This window comes from Pelodiscus sinensis, chromosome 3, assembly GCF_052426305.1.
Source record: "Pelodiscus sinensis isolate ZL-2025 chromosome 3, ASM5242630v1, whole genome shotgun sequence".
Lineage (NCBI taxonomy): Eukaryota > Metazoa > Chordata > Testudines > Trionychidae > Pelodiscus > Pelodiscus sinensis.
Genome location: NC_143054.1, coordinates 124,361,934 through 124,371,317, shown reverse-complemented (window position 1 = coordinate 124,371,317; position 9,384 = coordinate 124,361,934).

Below are 9,384 nucleotides of genomic sequence, written 5' to 3'. Positions count from 1 at the left end.
CCACGTAAAACTAATGATGGTATATCGATTCTCATCAAACCAGCTTTCTAAACTATAATAGCAGCTGAAGATAGATGTTCCATTCAACACTGCCACTGTTGATTATCTGAAGTCCTGCCTCCAAGTAAGAGTGCCCATCCTCGATCTTAGAAACCAGCCTTTTAATTTGGACAGTTTAACATGGGTGTCACGCGCCCATTAACAAAGCTACAGTCTTTTACATTTGGCCTAAGATTTGTAACATGAATTCCCACCATAACCACTTTGACCTGAAAGCTCAAGGAAATGCTCTGGCAGTCTAACCCACACCACCCCTGGGCTGCCATTCCAGAGCACAGATAAAAGTGAAACCTGAGCAGAAAATGTTTGTGGTGCCACTGGCAATCAAGGTTTCCGTTGCCACAGTAACCAGAACACTTCATCAGCTCAGCTAACAGATGGCTAGTGAGCAACAGGCAGCATATGTTCCAATAAGCACTGACATCAGCACAGATGGAGGGTGGGCAGGAGGCTGGCCCTGAAACATAACCTGACATTTCCTTCTCATTTGGTGCTGCATTGTTATAGCTCACACAGGAAGATTAGCAGGGAAAAGTGAATAGCATTAGGGAATCTGCTCAAGAACCGATTACTAACACTTCACTGCAGTTTTAGATTTTTACTTAACCAGAGTGCAACATTGTTAACAACATTCAGTGGCACAAAGGAAAATGCAGTGGATTTTAACGACAGGGGCTTCATTTTCATCACAGGCAGGTTTTTCTAAGAACACTAATTAACGGGGATTGCCACATTCTAGGTGTCTAGATCTCTAGTTCCACTGATTATTTCAGCTTTTTTTTTTTTTTTTTTTTAAATAAACAGAATACAACCAAAACCCTCACAGGATTAAACAAAGCCCCACAAACACATTGTGAGATGGGCTACAACTTTACTCACTACACAAATAAAGTTTAAAATTGCTACAAAAGACAAAAAGCTTGTAGCCACAGGAGAAAAATCAGACACATATCCCTGCTGGTGAGAGCTCAGGCAAAGCTGGGCTTCAAGTGGGACTAAAAAGACTCAGGAATAAGTAAGTAAATAAGTTACAGGCAGGGATCCCATTTTATATTTATGTACTTATGTGTGGGTCAGCTGGCAGGTTGTGTGAGGATGCCCTCTTTTGCCTTCATCCTGAGCTCCCAAACACCTTTGTATGACAGATGGCAAGGTAGTGACTAGATTGTGCCTCATGAAGAGGAGAGTTGTGTATACAGATGGCTACAATGTGTACAAATAATAAATTCATACATTGACCATGCACAAAAGCTTTCTGATATGTCATAATAGCTTTAGGGCACCTTTCTTCCACTGATGTGTGGGAGGTTTTCATAGGCGTTTCTCTTTAATGCTAATAGGACTTATATATACACATCCATCTCTTGTGTCAGCAGGTGAATAGACACTTCAGTGCAGCCATCTCCACCTGTGGACTGCAAATCCCGAGGGGGCTACCACGCTGTTTTAGGACTATTGTGCCCCCCTAAGCCTGTTCCCAGTTGCCTTTCTTTTGCTGAAGTGGATTTGCTCAGAAACTGGCAATGTCCCCCTCAGGTGCCAGACAGCCCCTGAACCCCAACACCAAATTCATGTGGCCCCTCTTTTGAAGTTTTAGGGGAGTAAATCAAAATACTTAGCACTTCTACAGCACTTTTCAAGTGATGCTTGTCAAACCCCTTTTTCAACATTAATTCTCACAACACCTCTGGGAGGTAGACATTGCTGAGCCTCATTTTACAGATGAGGAAAGAGCGGCTCAGGGAGACAAAGGCCCATGTTTTCAAGTTGCTTTTAATTCTGTTGTCTCAATAGTTTACTCTCAGTTTTGGACCACTATTGTTATTCTATATAGTACAGTAGCAACTAGAGGCCCAAGCTGGGAGCAGGAGCCTATTGTGCTAAGCACTGTGCAAACACTACGGCTATGTCTACACTCGCGGCTTCTTGCGCAAGTACGTCCATTCTTGCGTAAGAATCTGCAGAGCATCCACACTGCCCGCCTGCTCTTGCGCAAGTAAATTTACAGTACAGCGTGGTAAGAGGGGGCTCCTTGCGCAAGAGCTATGCTCTTTTTTGACAGGTGTAAGCCCTCTTGTGCAGGAGCTCTTGCGCAAGAAGGTAGTGTGGATGCTCAGCAGGGATTTCTTGCGCAAGAAAGCCCTATAGCTAAAATGGCCATCAGAGCTTTCTTGCGCAAGAGAGCGTCCACACTGCCATGGGCGCTCTTGCGCAAAAGCACAGCTCGCACATGGCAGTGTGGACGTTTTCTTGCGTAAGACTTCTTGCACAAGAACACTTGCGCAAGATGTTCTTGCATAAGAAGCCACGAGTGTAGACATAGCCTGCATGAGAGACTATCCCTGCCCCCAAGAGTTTACAGTTAGAGCCCTGCCACAGATTATTTTTGCAGATGCAGGGACCAGTTTTGTATCTGCACAAGACTCTACTTACACTCTAAACAGACAAGAATGGCAAAGTGTGGGAGAGGAAGCTGAAGCTCAAGGAAGTGAGGTCACTTTTCCAAGGTCACACAGCAGGTCAATGACAGAGCTAGGAATAAAAACTCAGGTTTCCTGATGCCTAGTCCAGTGCCCTTACTCACTAGACCTCTACCCAGGACAGTCGAGATGCTAAAGATGCTGTGTAGATACTCTTAGAATATGCACCATAGCTGCACCGATTACGCTGACTGCTATGTGCAGAAAGCTGCATCACAGTAAGCCCAGGGTTTTACCCAGGGTCAAATTATCACCTGATGTAAATCACTGTTGCTCCATTGCCATTAAGGCAGCTGTGTTGGTAGACGCTGGTAGAGGATCTGGCCCTTTTCATTTTCAGGCATTTTTAGCTCAGCTATAACAATGTGAAATTAAAAACTGAAGGGCTGGATTCCTAGAATAACATGAAGGGCTCGTCTACACTGGCCCCTTTTCCGGAAGGGGCTTGTAAATTTCATGAGTCGTAGTAGGGAAATGCGCGGGGGATTTAAATATCCCCCGCGGCATTTAAATAAAAATGTCCGCCGCTTTTTTCCGGCTTTTAAAAAAGCCGGAAAAGAGCGTCTACACTGGCCCCGATCCTCCGGAAAAAGCGCCCTTTTCCGGAGGCTCTTATTCCTACTTCAAAGGAATAGGGCGCTTTTTCCGGAGGATCGGGGCCAGTGTAGACGCTCTTTTCCGTCTTTTTTAAAAGCCGGAAAAAAGCGGCGGACATTTTTATTTAAATGCCGCGGGGGATATTTAAATCCCCCGTGCATTTCCCTACTACGACTCATGAAATTTACATGCCCCTTCCGGAAAAGGGGCCAGTGTAGACGTAGCCGAATTGTCTAGAAACAGGCTGCTGGGTACACGCACTAGACTTTTTTCAGTCTAACATATTGCATAACAATGTCTACCAGCCAGAGTCCTTAGCATCCAAGAGAACTGGTCTCACCTATTGGTTTTGTATAAGATACTCTGTATCTGAAAAACAACTTTGGTGTGGGTATTTGCACAGTTTGTGTACCAAATACTTATTTTCATAGGAGGAGACAATCTAGTCAATGGGACAAGCAATGAACCTGAAATCTGAAGAGAGATGAACTTTAATGCGATCTAAAGTAGGTATCTTGAACCTGGTGCGATGATCTTCTCCAGACATACCCATACCTAATAGCATAATGTGCAGTACTAATTACTTCAGTTGGACCTACATTCAATATGCTTTTCATTTCCTTGGATGGTGGGATAAATGATTCTTCCTTTCCTTTCTCCTCCTATTACCTGCCAAGCTCAGCCTCATACTATGACCCATTCAAGCAATCTTCCTTCTCCTGTTCCCTCCCTATCCCCAATACTGACTACCAGTTCCTCACTGCAAAAGCAGAAAACAAGGACATGCATATTTGTCAAAAGCCAAAATTATTTCCCTGATTCTTTCCTCATATTAATCACCACTGGTTTGCTTTTTGGTTGTTTTTTTACAGTCATCCCTCTTAGCACAAGTCACCCAATTAACAAAAATTAATGTTCTTGCCCTATGGTACACATGGATTTGGGATTAAGAGTATAAACAGCCTTGCAAATAGTATTTTTATTATCACTCATAGTAAACAACAGAAAAGGAGATTTGTGCCCAGGCTGATACATTTTCACGTCAATTTTCCAAGGTTTGTGTAAACCACAAGGGAATTTGAAGGTTCCAATAAAACATTTAAAATCATCTTCCTCACACTCCTCAGCTTCATGTTCAGACACATGTATGTTGCTTTCATGCTCTTGCGCAGTAATTTTCAACCTATGGTTGGCAGATCTCTAGGGGTCCACAGACTACATCTGAAGGTACGTCTACATTGCATGGCTATTTCCGGATACCAGCAGTATTCTGAAATAGTTAACCTGCATCTACACAAACTGCCCATTAGTTCAAAATATTTTTCAAAATAACAGGCGCATTATTTCGCTATCCTGGTAAACCTCATTGCACAAGGGATAAGGGATGGCTCAAAATAGCGCGTTATTTTGAAATCTGGCCCTGTGTAGACGTGCCAAATTTCAAAACAAGATATATTGAAATAGTTTCAAAATAAGATATACAATTTGCACTATGCAAATTGTGTATCTTATTTTGAATTTAGGGTGCTGTGTAGACACACCAAGATTTCTAGTGCATTTCCATTTGGGGGTCCACAACTAAAAAAGGTTGAAAATCACTTGTTTAGCAGATTTAGTAACAAGTATTTTTAGTAAAACTAATGGATAGGTCATAGGCAGTAAATAAAAATTCATGGCAGTTACCTGCCATTACTTGTACTGTATGTACCCCTGACTATTTCTTGGGTGCTCTGTAGGGGTACTCCAGGGCCACTGTGGGTACTTAGGAAGAGATTGGAGGGCACTCTGGGTATGCTGGGGAGGGGTAGTCTGGGGGCACTGCTGGTGGGATGTGTATGCATGACCTGCAGCTGCAGCTAGTGTTTGTGGTGGGGGAGGGGAAAGCAACACATGGCTCAGGATCACAGCTGCTGTTAGGCCCAGGACTGTGACTCGTATTGGGGCAGCAGTGTGTGGCCCGGGACTGTGGCTGGTGCTGGGAAGGGCAGGGTGTAGCACACGGCTCAGGCCTGTAGCCACTGCTGGGGGAAGGAGGGTGGTGGTGCATGGCCCAGGAGGAAGATTGCCAATTCTGACTGTAGCTATTCTGGGAAATGTTTTTTCCCAACACGACATCATTTTCTTAAAATAGCCTATTAAAAACTCCTGAAGTGCTTTCAATAGTTGCTGGCAGATCAATGCCAATTCAGGGAGACTCCAGGCCAATACTGGAAGGTTGGCCAACTGTCGCCAGGACTGTGACGAGGGTTAGGGCAGAGGTGCGTGGTGCAGGCCTGTGGCTCATGCTGGGGTGGTGGTGGTGTGGCATGACCTCTGTGACAGACTTACAATCTTACTGATTGGCATTCTCTTTCTGCCTTCCCTCTCTTGACTTTTCATCTCCTCCTAACCTGCTGAATCTGCTTTCTCATCAATTCTTCTGAATCTGTGTTTCTGTTTGTCCAATAAATGTTAGACTGTTCTAGAGAGGCCCAACAAAAAAACAACCACCACCTTGAAATGAGGGAAGTTAGAATCCTTCAGAATCCAGACCTAGATCCTGTTCTCTGTTTCACAAGGCAAGCAAGCTGAATCCAAAACCTGAAGTACCCCTGAACTTGGACTGGTTGTGCAGAGAGATGTGAACTGTATTTTGTATCTTTGCTCCATATCTGCTCACTGTGGGAGTATCCGAGCTAGAATGTCTGAGAGACTGGAAGGGGGGGCTCTTTCCTAATGCTGCATCACTGAGAAACTAAGATCTGCCCCCCTCTCCCCAAAATGCAATGAGCTACTTCACAATGTGTTACAGCTGACATTTGAAATACAAAAATGTTGGAAATTCAAATGACAGTTCCCATAAATCTTTGTCTTGGGCCCTTAAGTACATATCAACTGTTCATACTAGCGAAGTTTGAAATGAGCCAGTAGAGCTGACACTGCACCTATTCAAGTTTTGTAAATCTGACCAATATTCATGCACTCCCACCAGCCACTGCTGTGCTAGCATGTTGTGGGACATGTGATTGAGACATTGTTCCTACATTTCCCAGCACATCTATTCAGTGGGGCACTTAAAGGAAATTCTGCACAGTACTGTGGGATTTGAAGAGTGTTCTGTGAGGCAGCTGTGAATAGCTTAGAATCCTTCAGGAATTGCTGCCATTTTACATAACCTTCACTTCACTGCTGTCCCTCAGTTTCCCCATCTGTAAAATGTGGACAATGATTCTGACTTCCTTTGTAAAGCACTCTGAAATCTTGTAATGAAATCAAATATCTGACTGAATCTTAGCCTCACAGAATCACTAATGGGAATGGGCAAACATACAGTCTTCCTGTATTAAAGAAGCATTTGTCCCCACTGAGGCTCTGGAAGAGAGGGTATGTCTACACTACCCCGCTAGTTCGAACTAGCGGGGTAATGTAGGCATACCGCAATTGCAAATGAAGCCCGGGATTTGAATTTCCCGGGCTTCATTTGCATAAGCCGGGCGCCGCCATCTTTAAATCCCGGCTGGTTCAAACCCCGTGCCGCGCGGCTACACGCGGCACGAACTAAGTAGTTCGAACTAGGCTTCCTAGTTCGAGCTACCGTTACTCCTCATTCCACGAGGAGTAACGGTAGTTCGAACTAGGAAGCCTAGTTCGAACTACCTAGTTTGTGCCGCATGTAGCCGCGCGGCACGGGGTTCGAACCAGCCGGGATTTAAAGATGGCGGCGCCCGGCTTATGCAAATGAAGCCCGGGAAATTCAAATCCCGGGCTTCATTTGCAATTGCGGTATGCCTACATTACCCTCCTAGTTCGAAATAGGAGGGTAGTGTAGACATACCCTAATTGAGTGGGAAACACCTCCCCTAGCTACTCCAGAGGCTATGTCGTCTATACACCAGCAGTAATGAACATCACTTCAATGATCACCTAAGCTAGAGCAGACTGGTGGTAGAATGTGCCTTGAAGCAAGATAGAGATGCCTTCTGAAGGGGAATGATCCTGCTATGGTTTCTATCCTCTATATCAGTGTTTCTTAAACTTTTTAAGACCAAGAACACCAAACAATAATGTTTTTTTATGAGGAACACCAGGGATTTTTTGTTGTTGTTGAGCAACAAAAAATAGGGGGGGGGGGGTCGAGGGGAGGGAAAAAGGGTTGGGGGAAAAGATATTAAGCAGAAAAAAAACGACTACTACTACTACCAAAAAGGTCACCTGCCCCTTTAAGGGCAGCCATTTTGAATTCTGTTGTTCTCTGTGGCACACCTCTGACTGCCTCGCGGCATACCAGTCTTCCATGGTACACAATTTAAGAAATACTGCTCTATATTATTTTGGCATGCTGCATTCTGCACATTTGCACAAGCAAAGTGGAAGTGCTTCACAGTAGGCAGAGTGAGTAAAGGACACATTAGCAACCAGAAGCCCCAGGGTCCAGTATATTTGAGCTGCAGCCACTACTAGATCCAGGGCCGTCCTTAGGTCGATTCAGCCGATTCCTTGGCATGTGGCCCCGCGCCTGAGGGGGCCCCGAGCCCAGGGAAGCGACGCATGTGCCGTGCGCCGGAAGCATGGTGCATGCGCAGTGTGCCCGGCGCATGTGCCGTGCACCCGGGGGGCCACGCATGCGTAGCACTCCTGGGGCACTGCGCATGTGTGGGCGCAGAGTGTATGCGCCGTGCCGCCCGAGGCCCCGCGCATGTGCAGCCCCGCCCCCGGAATCGGGCTTCGCGCTCTCTAGAGTCGGCCCTGACTTTATCTCATGGGAATGGATGCTGATGACTGGAGACACAGGCCTTGTATGTGTATTTAGATAAAATGATGGGGTCTAAATTAGCTGTTACCACTCAAGAGAGAGATCTTGCTGTCACTGGATAGTTTTCTGCAAACATCTACTCGATGTGCAGTGGCAGTCAAAAAAAATTACAGCATGTAGGGTATCATTAAGAAAGGGATAGATAATAAGGAAGAAAATATATTACTGCTATACAAATACATTGCATGCCCAGATCTTGAATGCGGTATACAGATATGGTCACCCCACCTCAAAAAAAAGATATATTGGAATTGAAAAAGGTTCAGAAACAGGCAAGAAAAATGATTAGGGATATGGAACAGCTTCCATATGAGGACAAAATAATAAGACTGGGACTTTTCAGCTTGGAAAGAGATGACTGGGGAATATGATAGAGGACAATAAAATCATGAATGGTGTAGAGAAAGTAGATAATGTATTATTTATGCCTTCTCATAACACAAGATCCAGGGACCACCAAATGAAATTAATAAGTAGCAGGTTTAAAACAAAAGAAGGAAGTATTTTTTCACACAACACACAGTCAACCTGCATCTGACGAAGAGGGTCTTAACCAAGGAAACCTTATGCTCCAATACATCTGTTAGTCTATAAGGTGCCACAGGACTCCTTGTCACTTTTGCAGATCCAGACTAACATGGCTACCCCTCTGATACAGTCAACCTGTGGAACTCTTTGCCAGAGGATGTTGTGAAGGCAAGTTAAAAAAAGATCTAGACATGTTCATAGAGGATTAGCCAGGCTATTAGCCAGGATGGGCAGGAATGGTGACCCTAACTTCTGTTTGTTAGAAGCTGGGAATGGGCGACAGAGGATGGATCACTCGATGATTACCTGTTCTTTTTACTCCTTCTGGGGCATCTGGCATTCGTCACTGTAGGCAGACAAAATACTGGGCTAGATGGACCTTTGGTCTGACCCAGCATGGCAACTCATATGCTCGTTTGCAAAACAATTGTATCCAATGCAGCTGAACTGATGCACAACCCTTGTGTAAGCATTATATACATCAGGCAGAATGATTCATACTAGCACACTTATACCAGACAATAAGGATATGTCTAGACTACAGGGTTTTGTCGACAGAAGTTTTGTCGACAGATACTGTCGACAAAGCTTCTGTCGACAAAGAGCAGCTAGACAACATCCAGTTCTGTCGACAAAGCAAGCCGCTTTGTCGACATAACAGTGTGGACGCAAAGGACAGTGTAGATGCAATAATGCCTTCTATCGACAGAACTCTGTCGATAAAAGGCGTTATTCCTCGTAGAATGAGGTTTACATACGTCGACAAAACTACTGAGTTTTGTCGACATTATGTCGACATAACTCAAAGGCAGTGTGGACGCAGGTATAGTTTTGTTGACAAAAGTCCACTTTTGTCGACAAAACCCTGTAGGCTAGGTACACCCTAAAATCCCAGCACAGATACAGTCATAGATAGCACAGACAAAT